The sequence below is a fragment of the Crocodylus siamensis genome, chromosome 3 (genome assembly GCF_052110815.1).
Source record: "Crocodylus siamensis isolate JL-2025a chromosome 3, ASM5211081v1, whole genome shotgun sequence".
NCBI classification, from domain to species: domain Eukaryota; kingdom Metazoa; phylum Chordata; order Crocodylia; family Crocodylidae; genus Crocodylus; species Crocodylus siamensis.
Genome location: NC_143397.1, coordinates 206,271,886 through 206,293,357, shown reverse-complemented (window position 1 = coordinate 206,293,357; position 21,472 = coordinate 206,271,886). Strand labels below are relative to the sequence as shown.

The window sequence follows — 21,472 nt, the reverse complement described above, 5'->3', positions numbered from 1 at the left end:
GGAGAAAAGAGGCTGAACCAGAGGAATTAAAAGCTGAAAACAAGAGAATTGTAAAGGTTCCTTTTTCTGGAAGATCAACACATTTGTTACTCCTAAATACATAATCATGACTATGATGTTGAATAAAATTACTTTCTAAATTGTTAATATTTTTGGATAACTACACTACAGAGAATCTTTTGAGTATCTATCTAGTATATTTGTTGCCATTTGTCCCGGGTTTATCTTGCATTTCTCAAATTTTCTGGTTCAAGTTGGTGGGTATATTTATACCATGCTGGACTGCGCGAAGGAGTGGCACTGAAATCAGAATCAGTCTATACGCTGAATGCCAGAGAAAAAATAAGTCATGTAGCTGCTTTTTGGTGCAAAGCCAGGGTATATCTGTTGCTGCCTCTCAGGCTTGTGCATGCTTGTTTGAATGGCACTGGGCCCACCTAGCATCAGGCTACTGATGGCTATAGCCAAGTACAGACGGTCAAAAAGCCTGCGGCTGAATCAATTCAGTCTTTGTAGGTTAGTCTAAACTGCAGATTAAATGGAGAAACAACTGCACAGACATTCATTTTTGATTCAGGAAATGCAGCCACATGCCTGCAGTGGCTCAGGCCAGGAAGCTGGGGGCGAGCACTAGTGCACGGATGTCTGGCACGCAGCCAGCATGGGCTGTGTTCATTTCCTCTTCCACCTGCCCCCCCGAGTTCTCTGCAATCTGCAGTCCAGAATCACAAAAGCAGGACTCTGCAGGGTTGCTCACCATTTCCTCTTCCTGCTTCCAGGTACCTCTGGGATTTGTAGTACACTGTTGCGGCCAAAAGTAACTTTCAGTAAGTTAAGCAGAGTGGGTCAACTCTGTACTCAAGGCAAAGGGGGTTTAACCCCGCTTCCTGGCCCCAGACAGGGTTTGCCTAGGTAGAGCAGTTCCTGCTTCCATCCCCTCCCCTACTCCCACCCCCACCAAATCCTTCTGTTGGAACGGACAGCATAGCCCAGCCCAGGGCTGGAAGCCCTGCTGGGATGCAGGGGAACTCAAGCAAGTCCTGGAACATCATCCTCCCATTGTACTCGGCCTTGGTGAGGCTGCAGCTGGAGTACTGCATCCAGTTTTCGGCTCCACAATTCAAAAAGGATGTGGAGAAGCTTGAGAGAGTGCAGAGGAGAGCCACACATATGATCAGAGGTCAGGAAAACAGACCTTATGATGAGAGGCTGAGAGCCGTGGGACTCTTCAGCCTGGAAAAGTGCAGGCTCAGGGGTGATCTGATGGCCACCTATAAATTTATCAGGGGGAATGACTGTTCACCAGAGCCCCCCAAGGGATGACAAGATCGAACAGTCACAAACTCCACTGTGACCGGTTCAGGCTGGACATAAGAAAGAACTTCTTCACTGTCCGAGCCCCCAAGGCTTGGAACAGACTACCACTTGAGGCGGTTCAAGCGCCCACTCTGAATGCCTTCAAGACATATTTGGATGTTTATCTTGCTGGGATCCTATGATCCCTGCTGACTTCCTGCCCCTGGGGCAGGGGGCTGGACTTGTTCCTTCAGGGTCACTTCCAGCCCAAATGTCTATGAAACCTACGAAATGGACTATCATTTCACTTAAACCAGGAAGGGGCTGGGACAGAAGTTTCATAAACCAGTTTGACCCAAATCAGTGAAGTCTGATACTACATTCAACCAGATTTATCTTAAACCAGTTTCAGCCATTTTGAAACTGGTTTATGTGCACTGAACTTCTAGTCTGTTACAGGTTTAAACCAGTTTCTGATCACTTAAACTGGTTCATGTGTGAGTTCTGTCCCTAACCTATATGGCATTTTTTCTGTGTGCAAGGTGAGAGAGAGTGGACACTGCATGTTCTCATGACACACTGCTTGTATGATCCAACAGTGTAAACATAAGATTAGAAGATAAAAACCCAGGTATACTTCTGACTGCGTTCCACAAGGTATATTTTTTATACTTGCAAAGACAGCATGCATGCATTCAAATTGGAGCTTTGAAGCAAGAGAAATTTCAGTCATGCAAAATCCTCTGTACTGAAAGAAGACTGGATATCTGGTAATACTAAAAAAGTGACCAAAAGGCAGTGGTATAATTAGGGTGGAGCAACTGGGGTAGCTGCTTCTGGTGCTTATTTGAGGGAAAAGGGGTGAGAGGTAGGAAAAAAAGAATAAAGGCTGGTGCTGCATCTGTGCAATCAGAATCGTGTGGTAGCAAACCAGAAGCTGCCCCGTGTGCAGCTGCTGCCCCAGCACCCAACCATGTAATTACACCTCTGCCAAAATGTCATTATACACTGAGTTTGGAACAGTAGACTGTGCTGGAACATTTGTGAAATACCATATTTTCTTGCTTATAACCTGTACTCTTCACTACAAAACCAGCTGGTAAAAATTGGAGTATGCATTATATGTGAGAAAAACTTGATCCCTGTGGGTGCATCCACACATGCAGGCATATCCTGCATGTTTGAGTTGCAGCAGCTCAAATAGGAGTAGCACAAATGTGAGCCAGGAATTTTTGCCTCAGTGCACATGCCCAGACATACACTTTGGTGTGGGACAAAATAACCCTGACTATCTCCTCTCGAATCTGCAGCCGGGGGAGCTAGAGCCTGGACCTAGCACCTGTGCTGGCTGCACCAGTATAAAAACCTGCCCTGTGCTGCATGCCTGCCAGACCCGGATGGGGACTCCACAGCTACAGCAGAGGAATCTGCACCTCCGGGCCAGCAGGCTGTGGCTGTACATTTGGCCTTTGTGTAGCGCTACTGCCATATGTGCCGCCACCCTGCCATCTGGGCAACTATTGCCTGGAAGATGTTCTCAGTATGGTGGCCTGCTTTGAACTGTCAAAGCATATCCTCCCAGCCTCAAGTGGCCAGGACAGCAGTCGCTTCTAGCTGGGTCCCAGGTGCCAGCCCTGAGCAGGCTCCTCTGCCTGGGTCCTGCCACTTACCTCACTAGCAGGAATTTCGGTGTTCCCCATTTAAAAACTGCAAAATCTCCGATAAAAAAATCCCAAATTCACTCTTTAAAATACCCCAAATCCATGTTCTTCCATAGTTAAAACAAAAGACCACATACATGCATAAGAGAGAGATATCAGTTGGACAATGTTTTATTGACATATTTACAATTTTAAAGTAGTTTGGAAGCCTACCAGTGTATCATCTTAATAAAATAAATTATAAATATCTATATGCTTTGATGCTTGTTTTTGTTTTGTTCTAATGTGATTAATGACTTTCAGTGATCAGGAAAATTTAATTTTTTTTGTCACAAGTACTACAGAACTATACTTACAAGATTCCTTTCACCAAAGTTGATTTCATGCTGTGGAGAGACCGGCTGTAGACTATAGCTCAAAAACCAGGCTGCTTGCCCAGTCACACCTAGTGTGCAGCCCTGGACCCGGCAAAACCAGTTTGGTCTGTGTGAGAGGGTCTGGAAGCCGTTTCAGGAGCAGGTCTCAGCAGCTCCCTAACTGCTTTCTACAAGGAAGATTTTTTTCCTGTCATGCTGCCTTTGAAAAAACAGGTGCATGTTATATATGGGGACATGATGTGTGCTAGAAAAATAGTAGTCAACTCAGAATGGAACATCAGAATCTAATTTGTCCATACAGACTATAAAAATGGGAGAAAACAAACATGCCTACTATCCCAATACAGAAAGGCACAAGAGTAGAAATGAAAAAACAAAGACCCAAAATTAAATTCTATGATTATAATGAGGTGTAAAAGGTTTAAATGAGGCAAGAAACGTGATGAGCCATACAACAAAATCACCTCCAAAATGAAGAATTACAGAGTTTGACCATTTCAACAGCTTTGACAGCTTATGAGCAAGAATTTCATGTTTTTGGTATATACATCTGATGATATCTTTGTACCAACTAACATCTCAAATAACTTGATTTCAAAGTGGCTCTGTCACCACAGGTTCCTTATTCTGTGAGCCAAGGTAATTGCAGCTAGGAAAGCATCCTAATCCAAATTATAATTTCCTTAGGTTTTCCATAGCTTTGCCAGGACCCTATTAACTTATACAGAGTCCAGCAGTTGGAGTATTTCTTTGTTCTTTTTCCTCCTGAACTGTCAACTCCCATGTAAGTCTGGTAACAGGAAGCTGCAGAAATCTTTTCCCTACTTTCTTTAAGTACATGGAAGGAGTCAGTTTTTGAGTTTAATGCAAACTTACTAAGAAAGCTTATAAAAAATAAGGAAGGGAGATTTGTAATAAAAAGGTAAGGAAAGCAGTTGTGTTAAATTCTAATACTGTGAAAAAGATTGGTTGCAAGCCTAAAAGCCCCTTCCCCCCATTTGAGATATAGTGAGAGTGGAATGGAGGAGAATGGGATACCAAGTTAAAGAAGCAATACCAGGAGGTACAAGAATCAGCCCTACATACTGGATTAGGTCTAGGCCAGGGGTAGGCAACCCTGGGACAGGTGCCAGAGTGTGGCATACAAAGGCATTCTGCTAGGCATGCATGCCTCCGGGCAGATGGTGGGGAAGCATTAGATGAGTGAACAATCAGTATGGATTCTATTATGGCTACCAGTGGGAGTCAATGCCAGGACTCAATCCAGGAAGCTTCCTTATAAGATGTAGACAGGTTACACATACTTTGTAGTCAATTTGTTTGTTTGTTGTTTGTTCTTTGTAGTCACAATTTGTTGTACCTCCAATACTTATGTGCTATAGTAACTTTTCACCATAGGAAAGAGTTAAGTGGCTCAAACTTCAGAATTCAGCTACTAAAGCTGTTATGAATCTGAAGTAGGTATGTATACCTGTAAAGTTGATTAATTTTTTTTGATAAACTGCAAATTTTGAACAGCCTGTTGCAGAATGAGTCAATGGATCTGGCAGAAGCTGATACAAGAGAAAACTACAAGGGGAAAGGGGGTGAAGGTGAGCTCCCAGAGCTCCTACTGGGCTTGTACAGAACTTCAGGAGAACATTTAAATACGGAACAAAGCAATTTATAGGCCACATCTACTCAGTAAGCTTACCGTGCCAGACAATAGCACCCTCAAATAATGAAGGTTAGCCTCTTAACTGGGAAACAGTGCAGGCACATTCACATAGTGCTACATGGAGACTGATTATCATTGATGAGTAGGGGCCTGCTGAATTCACAGCAGGAGTGAGTGCTCTGCAGCTCCTTTAATCTTGCAGGGTACAATTCCAGTAGGCGATGATCACTGTTGCCCAGGTGGTCGAGCACCCTCAGCCCCCTCACCAGGTCGTCACCCATGGCCAGCACCAGGTCCAACAAGGCATCTCCCCTGGTGGGGCTGTGCACCTCCTGGGTTAGATGGAGGTCCTGCATTCTGGCTAGGAACCTACGTGAGCGGTCAGACCTGACTGACTGCTCTTCCCAGCAGATGTTTGGAAAGTTCAGGTCATCCATGATGACCTCGTCCTTTGACCTAACTACCTCCGTGAGCTGACTTAAGAATTCCTGGTTTATCTCTTCCCCTTGGTTGGGAGGTCTGTAGTAGACCCCCACGGTTAAGTCTCTTTCCCCATGACTGCCCTGTATTCTAACCCAAAGCACTTTAGAGTGCCCTTCCTCTGACTCTGTGCTACTTGATGAGGATGTGTATTCCCCCTTAATGCAGAGCTCCACACCTCCACCTTTCCTCCCTGTCCTGTCCCTCCTGTACAGCCCATAGCCCTTGATATTCACCGCCTAGCTGTGCGTTGGGTCCTACCACATTTCAGTGAGCCCCACTATGTCTGGGTTGGTGTCAGCTAGCAGGAGGGTAAGTTCCTCTTGCTTGTTTCCCATACTACGAGCATTTGTGCAGAGGTAGTAGAGGCACACAGCTACAATGAGAATCCATCGTTTTGCCATGGATCAACATCAGCTTGGCAGACCTAGCTAGCTACTTATTTTTCTTATCCTTCTTAAACACTGGCACTATAATTACCTTTCTTCTCATGTTCTAGAAGACAAGGGAACTTCCAAGACTTACTGAGGTCAGAGGGAGAAAAAATTACTTATGCAAAGGTCAAGGGAGAAACTTGGAATCCAGAGTATTTCAGGAGATTTGATTAAATTCAGAGATCCACAAAGTCCACAGTATCCTAGCACACCTAAAATCTGATGATATGTGGAAGGGATCAGATGGACTTTGCTGGCTCTCATGGCTACTTGGCTGAACATCAAACAACAACTGAGACCAGCATATCCCTTTTGCATCAATTAGTCAATGATAATAAGTATACCCAAGTGATTCTCATTGTTTAGGCAGGAGCCGAGACCACCAGTAAACCTGTTGTATGGGGTTCCTGAACAGAAACAAAATAAATCTGGAATATGGTAAAACCTCCTACAAACCCACACACCTTTGCTAGGGAAAATTAGAGAATGACACTGGCAAAAAGAAAAACACCTATGATGTTGCAGTGATGTGGAAAACATAGGGAGGGATCTGCCTTTGCTCCACAAGTCTAGAAGAAAAACGGGGAGGAACTCTGAGCTGGGTAAGTTTTGGGAGGGGCTCTACACAGTGCTGAACTGATGAAATGTATGTAGATGACACAGTTAATATTTTATTTTTTTGCAAGCGGGGAGGAAGGGCACGGTTAAGAGATCTTCTTATCCATAAGGAATACTTGAGAACGTGTCAGGACACAGGATTTCAGTATCATTGCTGCCAACACTGCAAATATAGCTGCTGAAACAGAGACCGTAAGAGTCAATAGTGATGCCCATATTAAAACCAAATGCGCAAGATCTGTCTCAGCCAGGAAATTCTGTAGAAAGAGACATTTTTCAGAGATTTATTGTAAAGGAATTCATTCAACTATCAAGAAGGAAAAGTGGGCAAGGAAAGAAAGACTCCGAGGAGATTTGGAAGTAAAACTGATTTGGGTTTCTGATATAAAGTGGCCTGACAGACGCTTCAGATTGCTAAAACCGTGTCACTTGCATGTTGTTACATTATTTTTTACTGCCCTTTATTCAGCGAGAGATTACTTCAGTAGCTGCTGAAGCAGAAACTAGTATTAAGTCCTGCAAGGTAAGGATGAACAGAAGCCATGTCCTGTGGGTTGAGAGGTTCCTCATAAAGCAAATGCAGGGGTTAGGACGTTTGGGGAAGTTTTACACATTTTTCTTTTTGAGAGAAGTAGGAATGAATACCAGAAGAAGCATGAGCACAACTATGACCATATCCCCAGTGCTTGTTTTGAGAAGACTAAGAGAGCTTTTGAGTTGAGTTCTTAACTGGAAAGGGGCTTGAAACTATGGGGAGACCCTTGTTGGATTTCTGTTGTGGTCAAAGAACCAGAATTATTATATAGTGACTGACCCTATAAAAGAAAAGGCTGGGCTCAGCTTTATTTGTGGATGATCAGCAGGGATCCTGGTTTTCTGTTTAAAAATTGCAAATTCTCTGATAAAAATCCAAAAATGTCTGATTAAAAAAAGTCAAAATGTATGTTTTTCTATGATTAAAATGAAATGTCATTATCTATATCTATTTATCTATCTATATCACTTGAACACAATGCTTTAAAATTGTAAATATATCAATAAAACAATCTGGAACCTTATCAGCAATCAGTGCCTCAATCATTATAATAAAATAAATTCCAAATACCTAATATTTTGATATTAGTTTTTTTAATCACAGAAAATCAGAGCTCCCCCTAACCCATTTGCTCACCAGGATCTGGGTCCAGCTGTGGCTGTACTTCTTGCTGCTTTTGTGGAGCCAAGTAGCTCTGACATGCTGGTGCCCTGCCCATGCCATTGTCCCTCACTCCCAGCCCAGAGCCCCCTGTCCCTGCTGGTGCCCCTCACTGCCAACCCACCTCCCAGCTCTCCTGGTGCACCTCAGTCATGACCCGCAGCCACCTACCCCTCCAGCCGCTAGGGCTATGGGCCCAGGGCCCGCAGCACCCCAGAGAGGAAGAGGCTGCTGTGGCTGGAACAGAGTGCACCTTCCCCTTTCCTCCCTGCCCTTGGGGCAGCATGGCTGGAGCAGAGCCAAATGGAGGCCGTGGTGAGGGGTGGAAGCAGGCTCAGGGCTCCCCACCCTGCTGCCTTCCTTCTGGAGGCCTCCACAGCTCAGCAAGTCCAACTGAGCACAGAAGGGTAGAGTGGGGTGGGAAAGCTTGGTGCCTTTGCCAGGAGCCCCGCACAAGCTGCACTACCATGACAAGGTGCCCCCTAACCTTTCCAGCAGCAGCGGGGATGGCAGCGCGGAGTTGTGTTTCTCTGCTGCTGCCAAGTGGCAGGGGGTACCTCCAATAGGAATATGGCTGACACAGGGCTCCTGGTTGTGGCACCAAGCCTCCCTACCCTGCATTGCCCTCCTATGCCAAGTCTCACCCACTGGGCTGCAGAGGACCCTGGGGGGAAGGCAGCAGGGCAGGGAACCCTGAGCCTGCAGCCCACTTCCCCCCTGCCCTGCACACCCCCCCCGAACCTCCCCCTGGAGTGTGCATTGCAGTAAGGCGCCGGCCCCCCTAGCCACCTCCCAGACGAGCTGCCTTTGGCTTCCTCCTGCTACCCGGCTGCACATTTCCACCCCAAACCTAGGCCCCATGCACCATCCCAGCTGGGGTTGCGCCCCCAGCCCCACTCCCTCCCACTCCATGGAGGCTGCAATCTGCCCCCCATAGGCTTACCTGTGGGGGAGCTGTGGGAGCTGCTCTTCATGCTGCCTGGCTACCACGTGCATGTGGTTGTGTGTGCCCTGCCTAATCACCTTTCTCCCACTCCCCACAGCTCCAAGTATCCCCTTGCAGGCTGGAACTCTGCTAGCCTGCAAGGGGAAACCTGCTGTTTCCTGTTCCTGCATGTTTCCCTTTTAAAAAGGAAAAAGTATCCCCCTTTTTTTTTGGTGGAGAATAGAAAACCTGGATCCCTGTCGACCAGCTACTTCCTGGATTAAAAAAAAAAAAAAAATCAAAGGAGGTCAGAGGACGAGGGCCTAACCCCATCCCTGGGAATAGGGCCAATCCTTTCTGGGTCGGTAAGGCAAGCCATAAGTCAACAGGTACACTGAACAGTTTTGTAAATATAACAGATTGCATCAATCAACTCACAATCCCACCAGTTTCTCTCCAAGGAAACAACCCGTGGAAACAACCATGGGGTCGGGCGATATAAGCCTAGTATTCTCTCCTGCCCAGGGCATGGGGTTGGATTTGAAGATCTACTTAGGTCCCTTCCAACCCTACATCTATGAAACACATAACACCACAAGTGACTGGTGCCACCTTAGTTGGGGGGGAAAGGGGGAGAGAAGGGAGGGCCACTGGCAGCAGGGGTGGGGGGCACATCTCACCAAGGAGGGGGGGGTCCCCCATGGCCAATCGTGCTGACCGGAAAGGGGCCACGGCAATCTCAGAAGTGGCTGCAGCAATTTATCTGGCGCTCCTACACCCTGGCTGGTGTTCGCGGGGGGGGGGCACCAGCGCTCCTGCCTGCCCGCCCTACCTGTTGCCTAAGCAGGAAGCGCAGCTTGTCAGGGGCTGCACCGGCACTCTCAGGGGGTGCACATGCACCCTTGTGCACCCCCTAATAATTGCCACTGCATAACACCTCTTATTAGGGTAGCCATAAAATATGAAAGGCTAACACTATATACAGGGGAAGCATATACCAGTCTTTCAATTGCTGCTCTGAATGCAATTTGTCACATTGGACTAATCACACATACACAAAACCATTAAAAGCCAGGGATTTCCAGCCAAGCTCATTTTATGTTAAGAGGGGTTAAGAAACTCAGGGTTGAGAATCCTGGATAGAAAACATTTGTTAAAAAACAAGGGAACTAAAGTTCAAGTTTATGCCCTTTTTGTTATGGGCAGTACTGTCCACCATGCATTTAAAAAACAAAATCAGTTAGACTACCCCACTCTAAAAATTAAGCAATATTTTTAAAAATTCAAAACAATTACAAAGCTTTGTTTTTGAACTTTAGGGTGCACGTGTGTGTATCCAGTTTAAGTTTTTTACAATACCAGTACCACAAAAAGGGAAAATGAAAATGAAAGAGACAGCTAAGACTGACTTTTAGAATTACATTACTCAGGCAGCTGGGATTTTAAGGGAGAATAAAAAACCTCCGGAGACTTACAATAAAAATTTCAAGAGTTAGCAATAATACATCTGTGCACCCTCCAGTAGATTTGCACTGCTGTAATTGGTTGGAAATTAGAGAATGTTCTCTTGATGATTCAGTGTCATTATTTCTTGCCATTTTGTTTATTCCTATTGAAATTGAAGCCTTTCCATTTTGTCTTCAGTACTTTGCTACCCAAATTTAGCTTTTAGCTTTCCTAATTTCCATGTTTCCCTTTTGCTTCCTCAATAAGTATCCCTTTTTCTTGGCTTGCTTTGAGCTTCTTGAAGGATCACTCTGACCTGAATAAACTCTTATATTTTGTTACTTCAACTTAACAGTTTCTCAGGTCTCTCTGGTTCCTTTTTCATTCAGGGGTATTTACATCTTCTGCTACTCAGTTACAGTATACTCAAGAAGTCTTCATACAGGGTTTTAAAAAGTTAGCTTTTTGTCCCCCCTCCTCCCAACTACATTCTTCATTTAAGACAAAAAAACCCCAAAAGACAAATGAACCACAAAAAAGCTGAAGACAGTACCCACACTGAGCTTGTTCAAGAAGCATTTAATAAAATCACCAAGGCACCAGCTATGCTTATTTTAATGATTCAAAGTCTATCACCACCACTAAACAGGCTGAACCAAAAAGAAAAGTAAAAATATGCTCACCTTTCATTTATTTCAAACAAAGAGATAGATTTAAAAAATACCAGACATACCATTAAACGCAACTTAACATGTACATATATGCTAACTGGATGAAGTAACAGATGTGACTCTTTCAGAAGCCCCCCAACACTATGTAAACTTCTACTGACCTGCCTGCAGTAAATCTACTTGAATTGCAGAAGGGTATCTCATTGGTAGTTTCTTTTCCTCTCACTGGTCTTCTTCTGTTTATCATTAGACTCCTGAGGCCAGTGACTATCTCTTATTGAAAGCCAGGAAAGAGCATAGGCCATTTTGGCAACTGTTACAGAAATGCTCTATCATTTACTGAGTAACAGTAAAAAAAAATGACTACAACAAATAGTACAGATCCTAGGTTTTGTTGAACCAATAAAATATATGTACTGAAAATGCCCACCTCCATTTTCTTATCAGATTTTAAACAGATCTTAGGATGCATATACATACATGGTTAAGGAGAAATCTTTGATTTTTATCCTTGTCAGAGTAGAGATACCTGCTATTAGGTGGTTCAGGTGTAACAGCACCTAGATCTGCTAACTTAACCTGTTTTCTAAAGAAAGCCTACAATGTGGATTGCAACTACATAAAAATGGTGTCAGGTAAAGTTGTAAAATCAAGCTCAGAAAGTGCACTAGACATCTTAGACAAGATTCTCAGCTTTACTCTATATGGAAGTTAAAAGGGCCAGAACAACATAAAGAGCCCTAAAATTCCCATATCTATTTGCAGAGAGGTACAGAATAAGACAGTTGTGAAGTTCCCAGCCAAAGACTTCCTCTGAAGCTTGGTACAGAGACATGGTAGGATATACTGGAGGCACAGTTATGACATGCAATTTAGGACTACAGAATATGTGGAGAGTCCAAGAAGTATTGTGCACCATAAGTCAGCCTGGAGAGGCTACCATAATTTGGACTACTTCTGCCATGCCAGTCAAGTTATGCCAGGGGACACTTTAGTGCCTGCAGCAACTCAGTGTCTGAAGGACATGAAGATACCTTAAATCTGCTCTAACTATGCTCACACACTAAGCTGAGAGCCCTGCTCTGCACATTTAGGGTACATCTACCTGGTATAAGACAGTACCATGCAGAGATACCCGTGTGAGCTCTGTGCTTACCAGCTCCACAAGCAGGAGCAATCTGTACACATTAGCATGGCATGCCACTGAGACTGGCAGAAGTAATTAACTTGGGTTAATTACTTATGTAGGCATATTGCTTCTGGTTTCAGAGTAAGCACTAAGGTAATCCTGATATTATCACTGCACTGCCTGGAGCCATATAGACATACTGTCCAGGAAGGGAAGCACAAATTGTGATCCTAACCTTTCTCTATCACCATGACAACTTTGAAAACTCTCATCAACTTAAGAAACAATGTTCCATATCATGAAGTTATATATACCACTGCTAGTCGGAAAACTGCATAAAATAGCTCTATATGTCTAACTTTGCTAACAAGGTCTCCAACTTTGGGACTCCTCACACGACTGGAGTGTAGCTATACGGGGCTGCCTTACGAACCTCATCTCCTTCTGTGACCAGGTAACTCACCACCTGGACATGAGACAGCAGGTTGACATGGTATACCTAGACTTCCAAAAGACCTTTGATCTAGTATCCCACAATGTCCTCATGAAAAAAATTAAGATGATTGTGGGCTTAACTCCAGGACAGTCAGGTGGGTGACAAACTGGATGCAGGATAGAACCCAGAGAGTCACAGTGAATGGATCTGTGTCAGCCGGGTGAGAAGTGGGCAGTGGTGTCCCGCAGGGGTCGGTGCTTGGTCCAGTACTTTTCAACATGTTTATTAATAATTTGGATGTGGGGGTGAAGAGCTCACTGGCCAAGTTCACAGACAACACCAAGTTATAAGGGAGCATGGTCACACTTGAAGATAGACTACAGATACAGGTGAACCTAGACAGGCTAGCAAGTTGGGCAGATTGGAACCGATGAAGTTCAACACTGAGAAACGTGAAGTGCTCCATCTCAGGATGAGCAACCCACAACACAACTACAGGCTTGGCGGCATCATACTGACTAGCACTATGAATAAAAGGGACCTGGGGGCAATAATAGACCGCAGTATGAATATGACCTGGCAGTGCAATGCTGTAGCCAGTAGGGCAAATACTCCTCTGGAGCGCATCAATCAACGCATCTCCAGCAAAACTAAGGAGGTGATTCTTCCGCTCTACTTAGCACTGGTGAGACCGCAGCTGGAGTACTGTGTCCAGTTCCGGGCACCGCCGTAACAAGGATGTGGACAAGCCTGAGAGAGTCCAAAGAAGAGCCACCTATATAATCAGAGTCTTAAAAGGCAAGCCATATGAGGAAAGGCCGAGGGATGTGGGATTCTTCAGCTTGAGGAAAAGGTGGCTGAGAGGGGACCTGTTAGCAGCTTACTGTTACATTACATTAGTACATCAAGGGCTCAGTGAGCAACTGTTCACCAGGGCACCTGAGGGGGAAACCAGGAGTAATGGCCACAAACTCCTGAAAGATCAATTCAAGCTCAACATTAGGAAAAACTTCACAGTCAGGGTGTCTAGACTGTGGAATAAGCTCCCTCCAGATGTGGTACAATCACCCACCCTGGAAACCTTCAAGACAAGACTAGACAGTCACCTTGCTGGGGTCACGTGACCCCCAGTTATCTTTCCTGCTTGGTGCAGGGGGTTGGACCCAACGATCTGCCGAGGTCCCTTCCGGCCTGACAACCTATGGAGCTATGAAACTAGAGATAAATGGAGAGCACTTCCAAGACTAAGTTTTGGCCAACAATTGACAAGCCCAGGAGGGGTTTCTTCAGGACAGGATTTGGGGAATAAAGATGACAAAAGTTGGGGTTTAAAAGAAAGAGAATGGAGTGAGAAGAAGGCCTCACAGAGATGAGGAAGAAGCTTGAAGCAAGGCACAGGACGCTTCCATCAGTTTCCCCAGTTCCTGGAGCTTGATGATTCTGCTTGCCTGAGATTGGAGAGCTAGACTGAGAATCCCAGCATCCCAGAGATTGGAGAGCTAGACTGAGAATCATGCATTCAGAACATTTGTTTTCAAAATTATCTTCATTTATTTTAATTTTCTAATGCTGTTAATGGCAGAGCCAGAGACATTTTCTGTGTATTTGCTTACACCTGCTAATACACTGCAAGAGTTAATGCTATCCAGAATTCCCACAGAATTTGAGAGAGGGTGCATTTCAATTAGAGGAAAGTCTGAAAGGTCAGCACTATACCTAGGGAACTGGCAGTTCTTGCATGCATTCCAGCTCTCAGGAGGGGGCGTTAGAGGACCAGCAGCCAAGAGTACCAGGATTCCTGGAGACCCCCCAAGGTCAAGTGTGAGGGTCAGTGCTGGTGAGAAGGGAAGATAAAGTAAATTCCAAAGCCAATACAAACGTGACGCTGCTAGTCTCATTTCTTCCGTTATGATGAGTGCAATTATTTCAAACGTTAGTTTACCATGAAAGCAGTGAGGCAATTTCTAAGGAAGGTCAGGAACAAATTATTTGGAGCCATTACTTTAAACCTAATCTAGATATGAACTGGTAGTCAGTGTATGGCATAACACATTTATGTAGTGTGCTCCTCACTGGAAACATTCCTTAAGGGGCTGCCAGTTGCATTCTGGAACAGATGAAAAGCCTTAAAGGATAGCCTTTCTGAGGCACAACATGGATGAGAGAATTTTCTGCTTGCATAAGAATAGTATGGCTCAGTACACTGCAGCAGTCTTAAGGCAGAAATGCTTTTTACTCAATATTAGCACTACAGATCAAGGAACCCATTTATGTTACTGGCTGTCTCTCTGTGAGAAAATACTGAAATAGCGACTTTCATCCCTGATCTAAACATGCTGTAAAGTGTTTTGAGATGTTCCAAGATGAAAGGTGGTGTATAAGTAATGAATTTCCAAAATTTGGAAACAGGAAGATAACAATATTTCTTCTTGATCTTCATTCTCTCAAGTGATTACATAACACATATAGACAGTACAACTGAAATGCATCAGCCAGTATATAGCACCCCATACAGCATCTGTGTTAAGCCTCTCTCTCATATCTTATAAATCCTAGCTTAGGGGAGGGCAAAACATGGCCCGTGGGCTACATCTGGCCCACTAGGCCATTCTATCTGGCTCATGGGGCCCCTCAAAAAATTACTAAATTAATATTTATTTGCTCCTGCCTACCTGTCAATTATGACAGGAGCTAGGGCAGTAGGAGTCAGGGGGAGCCAGAAGGAGTGAGCAGCCCAGCCCAGCTCCACCCACAGCCATTTCCCTGCCTTCCTGCCCATGCACTGCTCCAGCACCACGTGGCCCAGGGCTGCATCGCTGGACAGGGGAGTGTGGGCCACACCATTACCCCAGGGGCCAGGACCGGGAGGGATGTCTATGTAGGCAGGGGCAGAGGGTGTGTGCATGTTCGTACAGTGAGTCCCACATGCACACCCCACTATACATATGCACCTACCGCTGCACCCCCCCTGCACTGCCATACACACAGATACCCATACCTCCTCACAAACCCCAGCCACTCTCCCCCCACAGGTAGCTCCTCACAAACCCCACACCCACTCACATATCCATATGCGCCCTTACCCCATACCGATCCACCCCAACAGACACACCCACACCCTCCCCCATACCCCACATACCCACAGCCCCTCACAAATCTACAGCCACATCCTACAACATACAAAAGTAAGACTTCATTTTAAGTTATTGTGCAATCACCTCTATGCACACTACACATGTAAATACAGACAAAAATATGTTTTGAAATCAAATTAATCAGTGTTATAGATGTTTCCTTTTAGAATATAATGTGGCATTTTTCTGGTTCCGAGATAGCAAAACCTCTTGCTGAAAGGAGTACTTCCTGAGGCAAGAGGAGGGACTTCTGGTGGCAAAGGTCAGGGGTGAGGGGGCAGAACTTCTGGTCACAAGATGGCAACCAGGGGGCAGGGAACCTGTCAAGGGGCGGAGCTACCCATGCAGCCCTCGACAGCTTGCCCGAACTCAGTAAGCGGTCCTCTCCCCGAAACAATTGCCTGCCCCTGTCCTAGTGACATCATTGGAGGTTTCCAACATGTGGGAAATCATCTAGATAGTCTGCATATATCATTGGCTATTTATACATGACACCAACATCTTGCGGTTTTTTTCAGCATCTTATGAGTTTACACTGATTCACTCCCACAGCATCTGAGCATCTTGAACATAAAAATAGCAATAGGAAATGCCATTGCTCGTCTCCATTTGAGATTACGAATTAAAACAGGCAGAATTTTAACTACGTTATAGGTTAACATAATCAGCCATATTCTGATGCAGCATAATCATATTTTCCTAGGTGATGAACGAGTGTGGTACCCTTAAGCTTTTCATGCATGTCATGTCCATCTTTATATGAACTGTGGTCAATTCTCATGCAATGTAACCTTTGTAATTTATGCACATCTCATTCTAGACTCTGGCTCAGAAAATTCTTATAAATAAATGTTATTTAAAATTCAGCTTCTATGTTTAAACCTGATGCTTCCTTTTTAGTGTTACACATTAAGGCAGCTTTTTAAGAGCCTAAAATGCTCGTGAGATGGGCGGATGAGAACCTGATGGTGTTTAACACTGAAAAATGCAAGGTTCTCCACCTTGGGAGGAAAAACCTGCAGCATTCTTATAGGCCCGGCCGTGCTACGCTGGTTAGCACTACAGATGAAAGGGACTTGGGGGTCATCATTGACCACAAGATTAACAGGAGACTTCAGTGTGATGCTGCAGCTAGTAAAGTGAGCAAAACGCTGGCTTGCATCCAGAGATGCTTCTCAAGCAAATCCCGAGATGTCATTTTCCCATTGTACTCAGCCTTGGTGAGGCCACAGCTGGAGTACTGCGTCCAGTTTTGGGCTCCACAATTCAAAAAGGATGTGGAGAAGCTTGAGAGAGTCCAGAGGAGAGCCATGCGCATGATCAGAGGGCAGGAAAACAGACCTTATGATGAGAGGCTGAGAGCCATAGGACTCTTCAGCTTGGAAAAGTGCAGGCTCAGGGGGGATCTGGTGGCAACCTATAAGTTTATCATGGGCGTTCACCAGGATTTGGGGGAACGTCTGTTCACCAGAGCGCCCCAAGGGATGACAAGATCAAATGGTCACAAACTCCACCATGACTGATTCAGGCTGGACATAAGAAAGAACTTCTTTCCTGTCTGAGCCCCCAAGGTTTGCAATAGGCTGCCGCCAGAGGTGGTTCAAGCACTCACTTAAAAGTCTTCAAGACACAGTTGGAAGTTTATCTTGCTGGGATCCTATGGTCCCTGCTGACTTCCTGCCCCTGGGGCGGGGGGCTGGACTCGATGATCCTTCGGGGTCCCTTCCAGCCCAAATGTCTATGACATCTATGAAAATTTCCATGCATTTTCCAATGCTTACATGAATTATGAACTCTTGCTCCACTTTCTATTTTGCTCTCATCACATTTTGGACCATGAACACAAACCCAACTCTGTTGAGAAGTGTGTCATTTCTGAGTTTTACTAATTGAGGAAATCTAAATTACCAAAAAGATTCAAGACAGAAGCTTCTTCTTGGTCTCATGCTGCACATAATCATAGGCTGAGTAAGGTTGAAAAAAAATTCTTCCAAAAATACCAAAACTGTCAACTTGGCAGTCTTATGCTCATGGCACTGTCACTATATGCCATGATAAATGACTACTTTTCTAAGTGATACTTCATTTTGGAATTGATCTCCCCATGATGGGCAGCTCGATGGACTTCAGTCACCATGTCCAAGATTTGCCTGCAAACATCGCTACCCGTCCTGCGATTTGCACACAAAAATTGGCTGGCCACTGCTTTGAGTTCAGTAGACCCCTTGTATTAGATCTAAAGGCTGAACACCCAGACCTAGAAAGAAAAGGCATTTACTGGACTGGCTGAATTTCGTATCTTGTTCCAAGTGCTGTTTATTCAAAATCATCAGAATTCTCATCTTGGGTGTCCATGGATGTACTCAGCTTTGGCAGTCTGCTGTCTGTGCTCATACATCCACTGGCAATCATTAATAAAAGATTTACATGGGAATTCCTCTTACATAGAGTAAGGCAGCTATTCAGACTGACATCTGCCATTTGAATCTCAAGAGATTTGCCTGTAATGCATTTAAATACCACATGCTTTTACTACACACAAATTAAAAAATTAGGTATTTGAAGTGCTCTGTTCTTTTGGGACTATAACACTGCTGCCCTTAGACCATGCAAACAATCAAGACCATCTTCACATATTATTTTCCAATGTACAATAAACTTTGCAAAACAAAAAATATTTACATGTACTAAAGGAAACATTTACAGAGATGTTAAAAGCATTTGTTTTTCCTTCCTGTCCACTCCAGCTAGCTCAACCCTTTCTTTCCCAGAGTTCATGAGTGGTGTACTGGAGGTATGCTTCAGAAAATCATGTGATTGAAAGATTATATGCTTAGTCTAAAACATGCCCACTTCAGTTATTTCAAGCCATATTTAAATGATTGAAGAGAGAGTTTCATTTTTTTAAAAATAAGATAATGGAGTGAATGACAAACGTGCTTCACTTCTAGGACACTTAACAAATAAAATGACATTTTGGCAGCCACAACTGAAATCAAAGTTAATATTTAAATACCACCTCTTCCTCCGGGCACTTTATTTTATTACACTGCCTGTTCATCTGCAAGGTGCAGAGATCCAAAGAATGGCATGCACAATTTTCACTTTTAAACCAGTGGTATTTACTGCCTCAGAGGTGAATTTATAGCCATCTCTCTGTTATTCTGGTACTCTGGTATTCTTCCTTTTCCACTACCCTTGCTTTATTAGCTGCAAGTTAAACACTGCGCGTCAGTCGTGTTTAGTTTTCCTAGCACACAAATGACTCCATTTATTGCACTAATGCAGTGTCAACATAAATAACTAGTTATGCCATTCTACACTACATAGAAATAAAATGGAAGGCTATCACAATGCATCTCTTCAGCAGAGAAACGACCACAAATATATAGACCATATGGGCTATCATGAAAAAGGTACTAGCATACCAGTTAATTCCTTTTGCAAAACAACACATAATCACAGTGAGAACATTTTTGACACCAACTGACAATCATTGTTAGCCAGATGACCTGTAGAAATGTCAAAATGCACACTTAAAAACGGTATTCTATTATTATGGAATGTTTTAAAAGGGAAGGTTTTGAAGCTACATTGACGGATTGCATTTAGCAGAGATTTCTTGAAGCAACAACTCAAGTTAGTGAATTTTTCATCTTTAATAAAGCTATTAACCAATCGCCTTTTGTTTTCAAACCAGCATTTCTTGTACTACATCTCCTGCATTCAGTCCATGGCCTTCTTTCTGGGCTAAGCAACAATGCTGGGGCAGACACACATCTTTCTGCACCTCTTCCCAGAAAGAAGCAGCTACAGCTCAACAAACTATTCACCACAATACATGTATTTGAGATGTTACACAATGCTGGGTGTGCCTCAAAGAAGACTGGGGCTCCAATCATATCATACCAGTACAAACACACAGGAAACAGGCTATACCAGGGTCTGATTGGATGAACACAGAACTAAATACACACACAGGGAATTTAAACCTCCAGCTTTCTCCTGCTCGGCTTCTTTTCTTTATTATACATTCATGATAAACTAACACCTCTCCCTTGTACCAAGGCACTTTTTGTTTTCACTTCAAGCCATGTAAAAGCTGCTAACCAGTAGTTCATACAATCCTTTCTCTCTCTTTAATGATCCATCTCTGCATGCCAATCCCCTTCTTGTGTCGACATGCTAGCTCGGGGCACATTTTCATTAGAACAAACAGAACAAGGGAAAAAATACAAGAACCCCATCCCCTCAAATACAGACATACAGCAGGTGGATTTCCTCTGTCAGCTCAATCCTTAAGATGTCTCATGCGTGAAAATAAGCTCCTGGGTATATTCCATACACAAGATACGGCATCAGCAACCAAGTTGTATCAAAACACCTAGGATTGCCTCCTCTCTCGACTCTTTTATCCCCCAGTTGGAATGAGGTTGAAGCCGCAGCTCCCCAAGGTATCTATTCTATTGCAACTGGGAATAATGGCAATACTGGCAAACAATTACTGGACTCTTAAGTCACCTCAAGACCCATCAACCAGCCATAGCAGAGATCATCCTCCGAGAAAATGACCCTTGCCACCACTGAATACTGGTACCCCTTTCAGCTTTGAGCTTCAGCAGCAGCTCACAAAGATGTCCCAGCTCTTGCCAGTCCCAGGTACCAGTTGTCCTTTGCCAGTGCCAGGGCTAATTCTTTGGCCCTCCTCTACCGCCCTTAGCTCAGGGGTGGTGAGGATGTGCAGCAAGGAGGCTCCTGTCCATCAATGGTAGCTCCTTTCACTCCCCCCTGCTACCTCCAAAGGAGAAGTCCAAGCCGCTTGGAAAGCTGAAGAAGATTAAAGCAAGCCCCAGGGAAACATACCTAGGGGGGACCATCTTGCCGCACCTGTAGCAACCATGGATCCAGGAGGCCTCTAGGATTTTGTCCATGAGACGCAACCTCCTCCACCTCCTTCCCCCACCCCGCAGGCTGCTTATGACAGCCACGGAGGAGCCAGCCCCGGGGCCGGGCAGAAAACGGGCATCCCCCGACATAGCTCCGGGCGCCCCTGCAGCAGAGCCCGGGCGGACGTGAGGGTTTTAAAGAGACCCCCCGGGCGGGGGGCTGTGGCCTGTTGGAGGCCTCCCCGCTTGCAGCAGAGGCAGCCCCGGGAGCCGCCCCTGCGGACTCACCTTCGCCGCGACCAGCTCAGCGCATCGTCCTCTGCCCCTCGCGCTGGTGCCGCCGGCGCGGGGAGGAGCGGGGCGGGGGGGACGTGCCCGCCCGGCGCTGCCCCCGCGCTCACTCGCCCGCCCGCATTCCGGCTGCAGCTGCCGCTCCCGCTCCCGCGTGCGCCGCGCTCCGGCCGCATGAAGTCATCCCCCGCCCCTCCCCCTCCCCCTGCCGGCTCCGCCCGCTACCGCAGGCGCCGCCGGGGGATGCGCTGCGGCCCGGCCTCTCCCGCCTCGCTGCCGCGGGGGCTCCGCGCTGAGCACCGCCCTCGCATGCCCCAGTCTCGCCAGCGGCCGCTGCTTGCCCCGAGCCCACGGAGGGCTGGGCAAAGCTGTGCGCCCCCGCTCCCAGCTTCCTCTCCGGGGTTTTACCGGCTACTTCCATTCCCCACCCCCCACCTGTGTCTCCCCCGCCTCTGGCGGCCTCGCATCCAGCCTAGTCCTGTGCTTACCGGGTCACCGCTGAGGCGACCTTCCTAGTGCACCCGGGGAGGGCCGCTGTCCTGGCACGGGGATAGTACTAGCGCCTGCCAGGGTGATGTGTAGTAAGCCTCCCACTTAGCTGCCGGAGTGGGAAGGCCTTGGCTTCATGCCTACTTTGTGGAAAGGGGAGACTCCCCCCTGCTTGCTCCTGCAGCCTTATGGCTGAGGGCAAGCGAAACGCGGGGGCATCCGCAGAGGCGACCTGAGCAGGGTGCGGGACCGGGGCAAATGAACCTGGCAAATGAACCGTTCAGCGGCAGGGCTGTGGGGTGCTGAGAGGCTCGACGGAAGTCCGTGACAGCACGGAGTCACTACGG

General features: G+C 45.8%; 1 protein-coding gene across 3 annotated transcripts in view; it reads right to left on the bottom strand.

Annotated features, from left to right (window-relative positions):
* The window catches only part of PKIA (cAMP-dependent protein kinase inhibitor alpha), a 72,925-nt gene extending 51,672 nt beyond the window's left edge, over positions 1–21,253 (bottom strand). The window contains exon 1 of one of the 3 annotated variants that reach the window (XM_090040216.1): positions 21,125–21,253. The gene's annotated coding sequence lies outside the window, so the exon portion shown is untranslated. Of the gene's footprint in view, positions 1–20,322; positions 20,600–20,633; positions 20,802–21,124 lie in introns of those variants that run through there. The other 2 variants (XM_090040217.1, XM_090040215.1) reach the window with 2 other exon arrangements.
* Positions 21,254–21,472: the final 219 nt, after the last annotated feature.